The sequence below is a fragment of the Anomaloglossus baeobatrachus genome, chromosome 9 (genome assembly GCF_048569485.1).
Source record: "Anomaloglossus baeobatrachus isolate aAnoBae1 chromosome 9, aAnoBae1.hap1, whole genome shotgun sequence".
Lineage (NCBI taxonomy): Eukaryota > Metazoa > Chordata > Amphibia > Anura > Aromobatidae > Anomaloglossus > Anomaloglossus baeobatrachus.
Window position 1 is genome coordinate 37631265 of NC_134361.1, and position 17971 is coordinate 37649235.

The window sequence follows — 17971 nt, forward strand, 5'->3', positions numbered from 1 at the left end:
GCTAAGACTAAGGGGCACTTTGCACACTACGACATCGCAAGTGCGATGTCGGTGGGGTCAAATCGAAAGTGACGCACTTCTGGCATCGCTCTCGACATCGTAGTTTGTAAAGCAATTTTGATACGATTAACGAGCACAAAAGCGTCGTAATCGTATCATCGGTGTAGCGTCGGTCATTTCCATGAATGGGGAAAGACCGATGTTACGATGTTGTTCCTTGTTCCTGCGGCAGCACACATCGCTGTGTGTGAAGCCGCAGGAGCGAGGAACATCTCCAACCTGCGTCCCGGCCGGCTATGCGGAAGGAAGGAGGTGGGCGGGATGTTTACGTCCCGCTCATCTCCGCCCCTCCGCTTCTATTGGCCGCCTGCCGTGTGACTTCACTATGACGCCGCACGACCCGCCCCCTTAGGAAGGAGGCGGTTCGCCGGCCAGAGCGACGTCGCAGGGCAGGTGAGTGCATGTGATAATGTTCACTGCGGCATCTATCACCATGATATCGCATGTGCGATGGGGGTGGGGACTATCGCGCTCGGCATCGCAGCATCGGCTTGCGATGTCGTAGTGTGCAAAGTGCCCCTAAGGGCTGCCAAGGCCTGAAACGCTTAAGACGTTTTTTTTATTACCCCCTGGATGTTCATCTAACCTATGTGGTTTTTAGTTTTTTTTCTGAAATTAAAGTGGAATTTTAATTATTTACCTCGGATGTGCTGCTGGATTCTATTCTCTCCACCCTGCTGCTACCCCCTCCTGAACACGGAGCCTACCTCCTTGCACCGTCCTGAGCTGTGGAACCAAGGACATTCATTCGGGTGAGCTGAAAAAATCTCTCTTCCCCTACTACTGTATTCCCTTTTACATTTGCCTACAAACCTATGGATTGCCTGAGCCATCGGAGGCACTGTGACAGGATTAGACCCTGATTTCCTAGGCCCTGCATTCCTGCTGGAGGTGGCGGCACTAGCTGTATTTGGTATTACTACTGCCCTGACAGCTGGTACCAGTGGTGGCGATGGTGCTGCTGCTGCTAATCCTCTCCCCTTCTTCACCATGGTATAGGGTTTTCTTGTTTTCTTCTCTCGTAGCAATACATCTGTGTCCAGTGCCAATTTTTTGTTTACTATACAGATACAAGTGCAAACTGTTTATCCAACCCTTGAAAAAGAAGGAATCAACCAGAAATGCTAGTTTGGGTACACGTGATGGCCAAAAATACTTATGTAACAACAGCCCGCCTGTTGTACCTGTACAGAGTGTATGTCTCCAATTTCCCATTTTAAGCATGTGTGCCAAATTGACTTGCACAGTTGAAAGTTTCAATTATGTGTTTTTATTTTAGAGGTTTTGTCATGCAAAAAAATCCCCTGTCCAAAAAGGATGATTATACAATAGTTGTCGTAAATTACATGGCCAGAAAACCATGTAAAGCCCCCAGTATCGTTGTGAGGTGTACGGTAGGTAAATTGGATTGGTAAAACAGATCTGTAAAATACAATATGTGTATTATTTTTAGCTTTTTATAAAACTATTATACTTTCTAACAAAAAGCTGTAACAAGACTATTATGTTAATTGTTAAGGACTAGAGTTGAGCGGACTGCAAATAATGCGAGAGAGAGTGAAAAAAACGGATCCGGATCGTGCACCCGGAATCCCGTGTCCGGGTCGGACTCGGATCTGCTGCTCAAACCGTGCGGATCCGGATTTTGCCGATCCGAGTCCGCTCAACACTGTTAAGGACACGCATTGAAAGGAAAATGCGACATTGGTCTTCATTATTGTACTAGGGTGTACAGTTGTTCAATTGAACAATTAAAATAAGTATGTGTAAATTTTTGTGTACAAATAGCCTTTTCCAAGATGAACAGAACTAGAACTCTACTGCCACCTATTGGATAAATCAATCTTAAAAGTCAATATCGACCAATTAAAAGGAATATGACAGCAGATATATGCTGCCCGATCCACTGGCAGCATGGATCAAAACCTGACTGCATGATTTCAGCTAGGTATGTTTGACTCTAACGTGCTGCGACATTTCCAAAAAAAACATTCTTTACAAGCAGCCTTGGACCAAACCACACAGGAGACTAGTCGGACAGGTGGGTCTGTGGCGGCTTCTCCCCACGTGCTGCCATGGAGTAACAGGCCTCTCCCTATTTATGAACCGTGGCTGACATTCATAGAAGCACCATTATGACAGCAGACCCCCAGCGGTTATGGTAACTCCTCCCCCCGACACCTTGTAATAATTTCTCCAGGGTCCTGATGGTTGGTTAGAACAGCGCGCCCCCAGGATAGACTCATAGATTGACAGCAGCATTTAACAAGTTAACAACTGCGACTGGAACTGAACTGTATTAGCAACTGTTACAGACAGATGATGGCTGAAAAACACAGTCATCATCTGCCGGCAAGGATGCAGGCTCAAAGACAGGGAACTGACTTATGATATTTCAGTACGTCAGGGCAGAGCAAAATGTGCAATGGAGGGCACTGTGTGGAGGACGTAGGATGCATCATCCACACGAAGCAAGGACAATGGTAATCGCAAGGATAGAGGAGGTACCGGACCCAAGAACAGCGATGCCCATCGGACTGGACCGCCCCGCAGGTGAGTAGGTCACAACTCCTTGCCCTCCTGGTTTATAACTCGTATGGAGGGGTCTTATTTGTAGCTGTAGGTGTTTGATATTGTTCACATACACTTTTATGTGATTATGCGCCCTTTGGAATTCACTAAATGTGTAGTTAAAATCTGCTTCATGTAAAATCACATCTAAACACAAGGTGGCACTCCCTCTGAAGAGAAAAAGTTCAATCTCCAGAGGATAAAGTCCATCTTTAACATAAAGAATAATTACTATACTAAGAATCACTCTTAAAGTGAGTTTGTATCTAAAAAAAAGTTTTGTAAATTTCCTTGAAAATATGAAAAATTGCAGATAAACTTTTAAGTTTCCTAATGTCCTTAAAAAAAAAGTGAATCATGTACCATTATGTGTGGTTTCCAGGAGGGGTTAGATTGCAAATAATTCCCTTATCTGTTTATACGATAATTTCTAAGTATCAGTCGGTTTTTCAGTTACATTTAATTTAGTTATTACTCATTCTGGTCATATGAAGTGCAATGTCATTTAGCTTTATTTGCATGAAATGAAATCAATTAGTGACAAATATGAATCAAACGCAAGATTCTAAAAATTCTCAATTTTTCTAAAATCTAAACTCTAATGTCGTTGAAAGAAAATATTGATCAATAGGGTATATGGAGTATCAACTAAACCAAGGGTCTGCTTTTTCTAAGAATCTTTTCAATCAAATATAGACGACCTATGGTGCTATTTATGCCAAAAAATCTGACCTTTTTCTAGAGTTACGCAACCTCTTAAACATTAATCATCAACACATCATAGGACTCTTGATTATTGATTCATACAGATTATTTTTTTAAATTAAATTTGAGATTCTTTTCATTTAAGCTCTTTGAAAGTGAGATCATATGTGATGAGATATCCATCATTGAACATGTAGAGCTTGTGGTCGTTGGGGTTGTAGGAGAGACTCTGCACGTTCTCCATCATCTTATCAAATTGTATGGTCAGGAAGCCTTCTTTGCTGGTTTTAGTGTCGTACATGTAGAAGATCTCCTCTTTCTTTGTACTGAGGGTTCTGGTGGCGTATAAGACTCCACAGACCATGAAAGTGTTGGTGACACCAGGTTTGTAGAGGGTTGTGGACCATGTTTGCATCAACTCAAGATTAGTGGCATTAAGTTTACCAATGCGAATGTTGCCGCTATCTTCTTCAGTTGCATAAATGACCCAGAGTCCGTCTTCATCACTTGCCAAGTCTATGTCCTGCCAAGCAGAGGATGAGTATGAAAAACGATTGTTGTAGGAGGCATCAGCGAGAGCTTTTTGCTCCACAGCGTAGGTCTGAATGTTCAGTTTGCAGAGATTCTTTGTGTTATAGCAGTTATAGTACAGCGATTTGTTGTACATGATCATCCCACCTCCTTGTCCACTTACTGGAAGGCTTTTTTCTTGTTTATGTTTGTAGATCAAGAGATCGTCGTAGGTGTTGTAGTAACGTATGGTGCTCATTATCCTTGCGTCTCCATTGAGAGGAGACACAAATTGCATACCTTGGTCAGCTCCAAGTAACGAGTCACTTCCCCAACCTCCCCATTTGTAGTTGACTACCCAAAAGTTCAGTTGTACTACAAAAGGTTTGCTGATATTCACTATTCCTCCATGGTCACATTTGCCTATACAAAAAAACAAAATATCATATTCATAAAGTATTCACGCATCAGACATAGACGTATATGTTTAAAAGTACAAATAGTATTCAGACACTTTCAGCTTTTCACATTCACTCATGTTACAGAGATAAGGGTACCTTACACACAACGATATCGCTAACGATATATCGTCGGGGTCATGGTGTTCATGACGCACATCCGGCGCCGTTAGCGATATCATTGTGTGTGACTAAAAGGAGCAACGATCAACGATCGAAAAAATTTTAAAAATCGGTGATCGTTGACACGTCGCTCCTTATCATAATATCATTGGTGGTGCATGCCGCTGGTTGTTCGTCGTTCCTGCGGCATCACACATCGCTATGTGTGACTCCGCAGGAGCGACGGCCATCTTTTTACCTGCGCCTACCGGCAATGAGGAAGGAAGGAGGTGGGCGGCATGTTCCGGCCGCTCATCTCCGCCCCTCCTCTATTATTGTGCGGCCGCTTAGTGACGCCGCTGTGACGCTGCACAAACCGCGCCCTTAAAGGAGAGATTGTTCGGTGTCTCCAGCGATGTCACTAAGCAGGCATGTGCGTGTGACGCTGCCGTAGCGATATTGTTCGCTACGGCAGCGATCACCCCCATGACGAAACAGCAACATTGGCGGGTGCTATCGCGCACGACATCACTAGCTATCGCTAGCGATGTCGCAGTGCGTAAAGCACCCTTTATTCTACAAGAACAAGATTCATATTTTGTCATCAATCTATACATAATATCCAAAAATCATAGCAAGATGAAATCTCTCAAACTTTGCCCACATACAGTCATGGCCAAAAGTGTTGGCACTAGTGATAGCACGTATACCTGCCACTACTGTATACTTGATAGATTATTGAGGCGCTCGGACACGCTCATTACTCAATCGAGTATCGTAAGTGCTTGAGCGCCATGATTAAGTTCCCACCCCTAATGTTTCCCAGTTGTTAGACAGCCAATAAACTTGCAGGGATTGCCTGCAATACACAGTAAAACCGTAGCCATGTTGACTAATGGTATTTCTGTGATTGGCCTGCCACATCTCGTCATCGGGTCTTATATAAAACCCAGGGGTGCAATGCACTCGGCATAGTCTCCTCTGGAAGCAGTTCAGGGAGAGTTGGTCTAGATGGCAGATCTTAGATTAGAGTAGGGTATGTACACTTGCACCCGTTAAGGCCTTTCATGTGACACTAAAGGGTGTTTTTAGTTTTGTTTTACCTAATAAATAACTAATAAGAAAAAAAAAACAATTTGAGGTCCCACCTATTTTTAATAACCAGCCAAGGTAATGGAGACAGCTGAGGGCTCACATCAGCTGAAATCAAAATCCATAAACCATTACCCTTATTGCCACTGTACCGGGACAATTGGGAAGCAACGAGGCGACGCATCTTATGTGATGTGCCAATTCTGGGTCAGCTGTAGGCTGCCATTTTTAGACTGGGAAGGGCCCAGTAACCATGGACCTTCCGAGCCTGATATCAGCCAGCAGCTGTCTGCTTTACCTTTGCTGGTTATCAAGACTAAGCTTCTTGCTTCTTTTGCTTTCTGTCTTTTTACCAACTTTATTGAGAAAATGCATTGTTTGGAAAATGCATCAAAAAACACATGTGAACGGAGGTGCAGAATTCATGTGATAATTCAGCAATGTGAAAGCCTGAACAAAGAGCCATCTAATGTGTATGGCGGGATTAAAACTTTATACTTCCAAATCTTCTGTTCTCCTTGAAGATAACTTGCCAACAATGCATAAGCACATCTGTGGAGAGGTTGGGAGAGATAGCTGTTTTTGAAGACTCTTCCAACTCACCATAGTTCGCTGGAGGAAATGAAGGATTTGGTCTTGTTTGGTTCTTCTCACAATCCTCCAACCGTTTTTGTAAGGCTTTGATTTCCCTTCTGATCACAAGAACATTGTTCTTATCGTAAATTTCCAGCTGGTTCACCATGATGGAGATGTTACGTATCTGCAAGAGATAAAACATTGCACAGAACATATGGTCACCTCGAAGTCCCATTTCCTCCATTGTAAAGAGATAGACTAAATAACAATTTACGTCAAATTTCCTAATCTGGTCATCACTGAATTTTAAACTCACATATATAAAACATGATGTGTAAAAATCATATCTTAATTTCTAATGCAAAGATTTCTTGTGTTGTGCTCTGATCTGCCAGAGACATGATCTGTAGCCATGTAAAATAGACCTCCCAATGAAATAAATGTTATAAGCATAGTCTCTTCGTAATCCTACATGTCTGGATTACAAGTGGATAAGACAACCAAGTGGTAAGGGGTACTTTGCACACTACGACATCGCAAGCCGATGCTTGCGATGCTGAGCGCGATAGTCCCAGCCCCCGTCGCAGCTGCGATATCTGGTGATAGCTACCATAGCGAACATTATCGCTACGGCAGCTTCACATGGACTTACCTGCCCTGCGACGTTGCTCTGGCCGGCGAACCGCCTCCTTCTTAAGGGGGCGGCTCGTGCGGCTTCACAGCGACGTCACACGGCAGGCGGCCAATAAAAGCAGAGGGGCAGAGATGAGCGGGACGTAAACATCCCGCCCACCTCCTTCCTTCCGCATAGCCGGCGTGAGCCGCAGGACGCAGGTAGGAGATGTTCCTCTCTCCTGCAGCTTCACACACAGCGATGTGTGCTGCCGCAGGAACGAGGAACAACACCGTAACATCGGTCCTTCCGAAATTATGGAAATGACCGACGCTACACCTATGATACGATTTCGACGCTTTTGCGCTCGTTAATCGTATCAAAAACGATTTACACACTACGATATCGATAGCGATCCTGGATGTGAGTCACTTTCGATTTGACCCCACTGACATCGCAGCTGCGATGTCGTAGTGTGCAAAGTACCCCTAAGTCTAAGCTTTGAATTTCACTGGAACAGGTGGATTTGTGGGTGCAACTACAGGGTATTCGTGGCTTAAAGAAGCTATTCTTTCTTCTTATGATAAACATCTTACAATCCCCAGTGCGTTGAGGATATATAACCAATGTAGATGCCTTTCACTGATTTTTTCTTCTCCATCACCCTTGAGAAACCCACTGGAGAATCTGTTTCTGACACAGCTTAGAGATCAAATGGCTCATAGTACAGTAGATTGGGAGCCTGGGAACCATTTTACTTTGGGACCAAGTAGCTTTCACTTGTGTCTTTGTTCCTATCCCCATCTCTCTTACCTCCATGTATAGAGCTTCAACCAGAGCATTGGTTCCATTCATAGAAGTCTTCAGTTGCAATATGAGAGCCTCCATTTCTCTAATCTCCAATTTCACCAACTCAAAGTCCAGCTCGGTGTATGAGATTCCTCCCATCTCCATCACCTCCACACGTTTGGTCAGATTAATCAGCCGCTCCATGTAATCAGTGTACTCTCATAGTGGTGGATCTGTAGGGTAATGTGATGTTATAAGATGTATGTTCACTAGGAGCATAAAAAATGTTGTAGTACAATAGAGGGGGTGCAAATATAGGCATATAGTGTCTATACATATGACTTAGGAAAGTCTGACTGTCGGCCCTATCTTACCGTACTGACCCAAACCAGCTATCCACCTTTTTACCGCTTCTCAACCAAAATAAGAAACAGACTGCGTGACGTTGGATGTAAAAGGCCACAGCAGCCTCGTTTATTATCACCAAAATAATCAATAACATTTTATTCATAAATATAGTAATAACTCCATAAAACATCAACCACCAGCAAAGGAGGGGGGGTAAGTGAAGAGTCCCGTTGTACATGATTGCAACACCAGCTCCACCATGTGCCCTCAGCCGCACCACACCGGCTCGATGACACCCAGCACATTAACATGCCCTGCTGTGACCCAGCACAGCAGGGTCCCACGTTAACATGTCCCGCTGTGACCAAGCACAGCAGGGACCCACCAACTATACCATTGCACCACCAGGGGTAACCCGCTCCTGCACTGGGTTCCCCCCCGCTCTTTGTGCAATCCACCGACTTCAAATACCCCCCTCCTTTCCACCACAGCGAGCACGTATGACACCTTGTACGTGCGAGCCCCACCACCAAAACCCGACCCTAGCCGACTCCTCGGCTCGAGTAACCAATGCTGTGGGACCAATGCCCTTCGAGCAAAATGACCCCCAGTATACCTCACAATACCAACCTGCACCAAAACACCAGTACAACAAGGTCAGCCACACCCAACTGCAACTAGCCGACCACATCGTCCGATCCTATGCACCGCCTGCGCGACCAGTCCCCAACGAGCCACCTGAGCCGCCGCCCCCGTCTCCATGGAATTAGGGGGGGCAAACTCTGGCTCTTTGAGACAGCAACATTGCAGGCGCCCGCGAAAATTACACATCAACTGATAATTAAGCAAAGCCAACCATCACTGGTGTAACAAAAGAACCTCCACTATTTCCCCAACCTCGAACAGATTCCTAAAAACATACCCAGGAACAAACTCACTAGGCGGTCACGCCCCACTGAACAACAACACGAGCACGCCCCCAGGCAGAAGAAATGGCCCAAGGCAGTCAGGCCCGATGTCACGGATCAAGCACCCCGGATGCCCCAGCGACCAAGTCTCCTCCACCCACGCGCAGTACCAAAACGCTGTTGTTCCCGTGAACCGTGTGTGATAGCACCAATCCTGAAATTTTCACCTAGCCTAATAGCCAAAACCAATCCGCCCCGAAATCACAGCAACACTGAACCAAAGACAGTCAAGCCGATCGCCGGCCTGAAAGACCTTAACTATATACCAATGTATCACGATACTCCCGCCACCAGAGGCATTCCCAACACCTAAGTCAGAATACATCCTTCTGACCACCACATATTGCTCAATGCCCAGTAAAAAGGGGCACATGACCAGAGTTAATGGTTGGTGTCCCCGGGCACTTTGAACGCAAAATCACAACACTGCTGTTGCCACATTCTTGTCAAGACTTACTGTACTCCATGCCCAATCCCCGCTGAACTGCAGACTCGACACTACTCACAAAATGAGAGAACAGCGACTCCCACACGACCTGAAGTCCAGGAAAACTCAGACACGTTTCTCCGGTTTTCTTTCAAAACAGCACACCAATCAGGTGCCCAGTGGCCACTACATGTCCACCCCTCAGCATGAAAACGCTGCCAGCAACATAAGACCCTATGAACCTAAAATGTTGCCTACCCTGTTATAACCCCCAGATCAGCCTGAGGCCACTTCCCCAATCTTGGAGGTCCACTACTGGATGGAGGAGGGGCCACCACCGATGCTGCCTTGAACATATACAATATCAAGCAGTCCCCCCGTGACAAAATAGCTCCTCCGACGCCCCAAACGGGGCCCGGCCCCCCCATCAATTACCAGATGCCTGCGCCCCGCTCAGCCAACAGACTTGCAGCGCGCAATGCCTAAAGTCCAGTTCCATGGCCTATCACCCGCCGCCTGTCGGCTGCTCACACGTGACTGCCAACTGTGCCTCTCCCAGGCTGCGCAGTGAACAGTTATGTTCTCACAATCCCATGCAGGACATACAAATACGTGGTAACAGTTGGCCCTCAAGGCTCTATGGTGCCACTGGGGCCACCATCATGTAAGGCCAAAACGCGTACAACTGGACACCCTGCACACTCTAAATAACAGTCCCAACAAATGGAACCTACCTTAAAAATCCGCATTGGTCAGTCAGGCAACGACCATACACCAACAGCAGCGGCCCCCCGGTTCCAACTGTCAACAAAGGGCCGCGTACCCCAAACTGTCTCCCCATTCCTCAACCGCCACGCGCCTCGGGCCCCGGCCATCCTGGAGGCCAAAAGAGGATACCCAGCTAACCAAACCTGCCGATATAAACAAGGCCAATATAACCTCTTGGGAAGCAGGACAAGCTGCCCCCCCCAAAACCCCTGTCTGCCGTAACTGCAGAACCACCTCCACTTTATGCTAACCTCCTGCAGAGCCCAAGACCCACTGCCAGGAACGAATACCACCCAATACAGCCCTCCAATTGCACTGACTGCAACCATACTAAATGCCGTGGAGGGAACATACCCGTCCCCGCGTGCAAACCATTGAAAATACCCTTGTGTAGGTACTACCCCGCAGCCTCTAGTAAGCCCCCCAAGTGCTGCGCATCCAACAGCTTGATTTAGCAAGTGCCACAAGCAACATATGACCCCAGATCGATCAACCAATACCGATCAACCAACTGGACCACTAACGCACCCACTAAAGCACCCGTTTAATAGAATGCTGAAATCTAATATTTACCTGTAACCGTACCCAGACATCGGGCCCCCCAGATGATTCAGGGCCGTCGGACTGTCAAAACACACACACCTGGGCCACCAAACACCCTGAACATCAATAAAACCTCTAGCACCCTTCACTGGCCCATGTACTGAAAACTAAGCACGAGACCACTCTAGTTACCGAACTGCTGACCGCCTCCTAATAGTACCACAAACGGCCACCCAAACGGCCACAAACAGCCAACCAAAAAAAAAAATCACCCCCACAATGAAGCTAATACAAAGTGGCCAGCCCCACAGGCTGCACATGCGCACCCGACAGATTGTCATGAAACTGTAATCTCCAGCTACGGAAAGAATGCCCTCAATCTCCAACAAAGGAACTACCGTACCACCTTGAAAACCACTAACAACGTCCCTCTTAAGAAAACCAGCCCGGACCCTAAATCCAGGTAAATGGCCTCATCCAAGGCTCAAAAGGAGGTATCCTCTCACTGCAATAAAGGAAGGATACCACAAACCTGCTGTCCAAACCAGCTCGACCTCGTCTGACCTCAACAACTACGCCGTACCTGCCAAGCGGACCTAAAACTCCCCAGGAAACACCCATTACTCATGCAGCCCCCTTTATGGAAGCTTCTGCCGTGGACATAGGTATAACATTCTCACCCTCATGAAACGACAGCAACAATCACGCTTAAGCTGACCCAATGCACCCACAAAACGGATCGTCATGTCACTGAACTACCATCGAAAAACCTTAACCAATCCGAGGAAGCCGTGGAAACCCCCAGGACCACGAAAACAAAACACTAAACACGGGGTTCACGGCTATCCTCCGCCTCTCCGCCAATGTCCCTCACCTCGCCTCAGGCTCCGCACCACCGCCGACGTCCACCTGATCGACTCACGAAGCACCGTTACCACCACCACCAAGCATACATAGTCCTCTAAAGAGCCTGAGCAACAAGAAGCTGACCAAAACAACTCGTCCCCTTTATAAACATAAACATACGCACCAGCATGAAAAACTAAACACCCATGAAACGCATATCGCGCAAAACAATAGTACCTGCAATCCTGTCTGGACTCCCTGCCAGCCGCCCAAAATGCCGCTACAGGGCCACCACCCTCCTGTCCAACCAGACGCCGGTCCTATACCCCCTGACAAAACACCACCACCTTAACCCACCCAAAAGCCATACATAATAACAACCCTACCAACTCCTATAACCAAAGCATTATATGAGGTGTGAGTGAAACCTTTATCTTACTAGGCTGACTCCGCGGTGTACCACGGAACAGCCGCCACGTGTCCTCCGCGACGAGCACTGCCATCTTCTATATGGAACGACCCAGGCTGCAGTCCTCCTGGGCCATAGAGTAGTCACCCCAGGCCCACCGGTCAGCCTGGGACGCTGCCCGCGATAATCACTGACCCGGAGCCACCACTGGGGGGGAGGGGGGTTTGCACTCCAGTCGCACCGCCGCACACAGGAATCCGCACATGGCGCCGAAGGCACGTGAATGCAGTGCCAGACCCCGTGACCGCGCCGTGGGTCACGCGGCCGCACCACCTATGTCGTCACGCCAACCCCACGCGCCGCTATCCAACCGAGGCAGGGATGATTCACGTCGCCTGGCCCTGCGCCTGCGCAGGCCGCACTGTCTGGCAGATGTAGCCGCTCACCTGACCGCACCGCTGGGTCAGGTGACCGTGACGCCGGGGGCGCGTAATAGCAATGCCGGACCCCATAACCGCGCCTCAGGCCACAGGGCCGCACCGCCCATGTTGTTACGCTGACCCCCGCGCCGCACTGAATGAAGGAGAAGGGGCGTAGATGTCACTCACCCCCCACCGTAGTGCCGGTCGACTGCTGCGATGCCATCCGTTGCCCAGGCCCTGCATGGATACGCAGGCCGCTCCTCCCGGTTACTGTAGGACGGTCACGTGCCCGTGACGCCGGACCATGCGCCCGCGCCCCGGGTCACATGGCCGCGCCGCCCTCACCCCTATCCGAGACTGTCCGCCACTACCCGGGATCCCGTTCAGGCCCTGCACTGTTGTGCAGGCCGCACTTCCGGTTTCGGCGCCCGGTCACATGACCGCACCATAGGGCCATGTGACCATGACGTCAGGACGCCGGGGCCATGTGACCGCGACGCCGGACCACGTGACCGCGCCCCGGGACACGTGGTCGCGCCGCCCCTTCACAACGCTGACCCCGCGCCGCAACACCACAGAATAGGAGGCCGATGACGTCACTCACCGCCCCGCCGCCGCTGCAATCCTCTTTCCTTCCACCGACGTCCTAGGATGCCGCTGCCAGCACCGGAGGGGTCCTGGGGCCCATCCGGATCCAGCTCCTGCGAGGGCCTTGTCCCCCTCCCGGAGGCACCAGGAGCTCGGCCACCTCCATCCGATCGTCCACTGTCCACCACTGCTGCAGCACCCGAAGCCAGCGCTCCCACGTCTCTCCGCCATAGTCGACATCCTTCGGGACAGGGACCTACTCTTCGGACCGTCCTGGACACCTCGACAATTCCGGACGTCTTCCAGGTAGTGAATGACCTCCCACCACATATCTTGCCCTATATATACTCACTTACCACTGACAACGCGCTGACCAATTACATGGCCCCACAGCCCTTATAACTCCACCTCCCACTTTTCCCGCACAAAAATGCCCTACACCTTAACCCCTTGCTAACCCTCCGGCCTAGCATCCCTCCTCAGTCATGTTGCCCTCCCTTGAGCCCCTTCAGGGCAGGCGTCCGGGCTTTTCTTTATTCTAAGTTGATAGGTAGACGAGAAACTATCCCCCTTAGATCACTCTACCTTTGTGATCTCCTGCTGGACGGTGATACTTAGATTCCGGTTGGATATTTCTAGGATTTCCAAACGATCTGCTGGGAATGTAGAATCTGGGAGAACAACGGAGCATTGACAGACCCCCAGCTCATCCACAGAACCCTCGAAATTGTGAAACTGTTGAAAAGTGACAATATCAGTGTTTAATTGTGAGAATTATTTTATAATGTAATTGTTAATAATATAAAATGACTTATTTATAGTTTTGTAATTTTTGCAAGAACTTGAAACATCGGATTGAAATCTTGACTGTACAATAAATTATTTTCAGCAACTTCGCAACAGAAATAAAAAAGAGCATTTAAACTTGTATACAAAATAATCAAGGATGGTGGTGGAGTTAAGGGCTACAGATGAACTATTCTGCCAAAATATATGACGGATATTTGCCATGTTGTTTGATCTTAACTATGTGTAACTTTATTATATATAGAAATGTGGGGTGTGATGATGCCCACTTTGCAAATTCTTCAAGACTTCCTATTGGACTGTACTGAAATATAGTAACATTTCTAGCAAGGAGCATGAAGGCGCACACCAGTGATAAGATATGTTAAAGTCACTAAGTGGTGTGTGCCTTTTAATAAATTAAACTCATCTTAAGGTGGTGTCACACATAGCGATGACGACAACGACGTCGCTGCTAAGTCACCATTTCCTGTGACGTAGCAGCGACGTCCCGTCGCTGTGTGTGACATCCAGCAACAACCTGGCCCCTGCTGTGAGGTCGCCGGTCGTTGCTGAATGTCCTGCTTCATTTTTTGGACGTTGCTCTCCCGCTGTGAAGCACACATCGCTGTGTGTGACATCGAGAGAGCGACGAACTGAAGCGAGCAGGGAGCAGGGAGCCGGAGTCTGGCAGCCTACGGTAAGCTGTTACCACGGTAAACATCGGGTAACCAAGAAGCCCTTTCCTTGGTTACCTGATATTTACCTTAGTTACTAGCATCCCGCTCTCACGCTGCCAGTGCCGGCTCCCTGCTCCCCGCATACGTAGCTGGAGTACACATCGGGTAATTAACCCGATGTGTACTCTGGCTAGGAGTGCAGGGAGCCAGCGCTAAGCGGTGCGCTCTCACGCTGCCAGTGCCGGCTCCCTGCTCCCTGCACACGTAGCTGGAGTACACATCGGGTACAAGGAGCCGGCACTGGCAGCGTGAGAGCGGCGGACGCTAGTAACTAAGGTAAATATCGGGTAACCAAGAGAAGTGCTTTCCTTGGTTACCCGATATTTACCTTAGTTACGCTTTCACGCGTCGCTGCTGGCTGGGGGCTGGTCACTGGTCGCTGCTGAGATCTGCCTGTTTGACAGCTCACCAGCGACCATGTAACAACGCAGCAGCGATCCTGATAAGGTCAGATCGCTGGCCGTGATCGCTGCTGCGTCGCTATGTGTGACACCACCTTTACTCCATCGCATCTCTTCACAAAAACTGGTGTATACAATGTCACTCTTAATCATTTAAGCCCAAAATGTTTATTGTTCATGATTTAAAAATATTTGTATAACTGGGGTGACTTTTGCCCCCATCGCTGTGCCTAGTTTTGGTAGCTAGTAGATTTCAACTCATTAAGAAAATTATGTTTTAATATCAATTTAATACAATTTAGGACAAAGTGTTGTTGTATCCTGGGTATTTTTGCATCTCTGGAGCAGGATATTGTACAAGAATAACATGTCTGCTACACAAAGATTAAATTCGTCCAACCAAACAATATCTTTAACTCATTAAGTGTTGAGGTTAGATAAAGCTAGTGACCTAGTCTCCCGGTACCTACCTGCACGCAACCTCAGATCCTCACAAAATCTTCTCTACTCCTCTCTTATCTCCTCTTCCCACAATCGCATACAAGATTTCTCAAGTGCTTCCTCCATAATCTGGAACGCTCTACCCCAATATATCAGAAACTCGCCTACCGTGGTTAGCTTCAGGAGGAACCTGAAGACCCACCTCTTCTAACAAGCTTACAACCTACAATAACCCTCAGTCCAGTACACCACTGCACAACCAACTCTGTCCTCACCTACTGTATCCTCACCAATCCCCTGTAGACTGTGAGCCCTACTTTTTATATATACCCTTTTCACTTGTAAAGTGCCATGGAATAAATAGCACTATAATAATAATAAATAATAATAATAACTAAGCATGCATGAAAGTGGAGCCTGGTAAGGCGCCAAGACCAGTAATTGAAAGGGCTGTCTTGTATCCTTTGGACAGATCAGCAATATCAGATTGGTGGGAGTCTAAATAGAGGAATTTACAACTGCATTATTGCTATATAAACTATACTTATAGAATTGAGGTACTAAGTGTGCAGATTGGCCAATTCTTGTGTGCCCATCGGCTCCAAGATATGCAATGTTAATGGGAGCCTCCTCTATAAGATTTAAGCGGGCTTTACACGCTGCGACATCGCTAGCCGATGCTAGCGATGGCGAGCGTGATAGCACCCGCCCCTATCGTTATGCCAATATTTGGTGATCGCTGCCGCAGCGAACATTATCGCTACGGCAGCGTCACGCGCACTTACCTGGTCGTCGTCGTCACTGTGACTGCCGAACAATCCCTCCCTCAAGGGGAAGGGATGTTCGGCATCACAGCGATGTCACCACGATGTCACTAAGCGGCCAGCCAATCAAAGCGGAGGGGCGGAGATGAGCGGGACGAACATCCCGCCCACCTCCTTCTTTCCTCATTGCTGGCGTGTGGCAGGTAAGGAGAGGTTCCTCGTTCCTGCGGCGTCACACGTAGCGATGTGTGCTGTCGCAGGGACAAGGATCAACTTCGCCCATGCGACAGCAGCGATATTTGAGAATGGACCCCGATGTCAACGAGGAGCGATTTTGGACGTTTTTGCAACGATCCAAAATCGCTCCTAGGAGTCACACACAACGAGATCGCTACAGCAGCCGGATGTGCGTCACAAAATCTGTGACCCCAACGAGATCGCTACAGTGGCCGGATGTGCATCACAAAATCCGTTACCCCAACGAGATCGCTGTAGCGATCTCGTAGCGTGTAAAGCCCGCTTTACTGTACTTCTCTGTAAACAAGGCCTACAAAATTAAAGGCACATAACATACAGCTGTATTTACAAAATGATAGGAGCGGCTCAACTAAATATGGAAGAGGTCCCTATGCCCAAAGGTATGCTGTAAAAAAGCATAAATGACCAGCAACATATAACAAAATAAAGCAAGTGTGAACAGGTGCAAGGTGCAGTCACCACAATACATTCTTAAAACATATACTGCAGCATTCACCCAAGTGAAAAGAATTTCTACATATTATACATGAAAAATAATAGAATTTTTAGTTGAACTTACCAAGTTGGCTGCATGAATCTGGCAGATGCCAAGGAGCAAAATAAAGATGGTGACCATGGTGTCCTTCTTGTCTTCTATCCCAATGGCTCGTGTTACCCACTATATATACACACAATGACGTATATACTTTCTCTCTTCTATTCATCATAACCTTCATTTATGTGTAATAAAATAAATAATCCTGTGAATTGTGATGAATATTGGGGCTGTAAGCTGTTGGGAACAAATGTTACATGAGATATCGATATGGATTTTTACATACGGATATTTGGATGTGAGACATTATTATTGCTGGGCTCATTACAGATTTATAGGGTTTATGGAAGACGTGTGCAAATTTGGACGAAACACAAAGGTAAAACTATTCGTAACACTCGTTTATATACAAAACTTCATCCATGAATGCTCATTCTAATATCTCTCAATACAAATATATTTCTGACCATTCCGTCTGCTAGAATCACCATACCAAAAAAGCATATACCTAGGATGCCAAAGGGGACCGGTGCACATCATTCACTTTCGTCTTTACTAAATAAGTCATACCAAATATCTGGACCAAATATGTGCTCAAGATAAACTAACACTGAAGTTGTTGGACCTTGTTATTTTTCATATCCATCGAACAGTCACAGCAATACATCTCCCATTGCTTTACTCCGTCAGTTGCTCTTCCACCCTATGTAACAATCTGACACCATTGTCTACCTATGAAGATCCTCTAGGACAGGGTTCTCCATCGCCAGTCCTCAAATGCCACCATCAAATCATGTTTTGAGGATTTCGTTAATATTGCAAAGGTGTTGGAATTATCACCTGGCAGGTGATTAAATTATCACCTGTGCAATACTAGGTAATCCAGAAAACATGCACTGTTGGTGGCTCTTGTGGACTGTAGTTTGAGAACCAGAGGGACCCAGCACACGTTTCTTGGATGCTAATCTTACTCTCTAAGAAGTTCCAGTTTTCGCCCTCACTATTAATCATGTCAAGCAACACAATCTAGGTTTAGATATATTTTTCAATAGGAACTTACAACCTACACTACAGCGAGGCATCGCCAAAGAAGACCTTGTGTCTGTTGGTGATCTGGATCTCACTTGAGTGACTACCTTTGATGACATCTCCAACAGTACTCAGATATCAGTTGTACCTATCCCTTTCCCCTCTGAACAATGTAGTAATACCAGCATCTCATCTAGTAAGACCCGTCCTCTAAGAAAATAA

The 17971-nt window shown here is 47.3% G+C and overlaps 1 pseudogene; it reads right to left on the bottom strand.

The window, feature by feature from the left end:
• Positions 1 to 3139: 3139 nt before the first annotated feature.
• LOC142250402 (olfactomedin-4-like) lies at positions 3140 to 16945 on the bottom strand (annotated as a pseudogene).
• Between the last annotated feature and the right edge of the window lie 1026 nt (positions 16946 to 17971).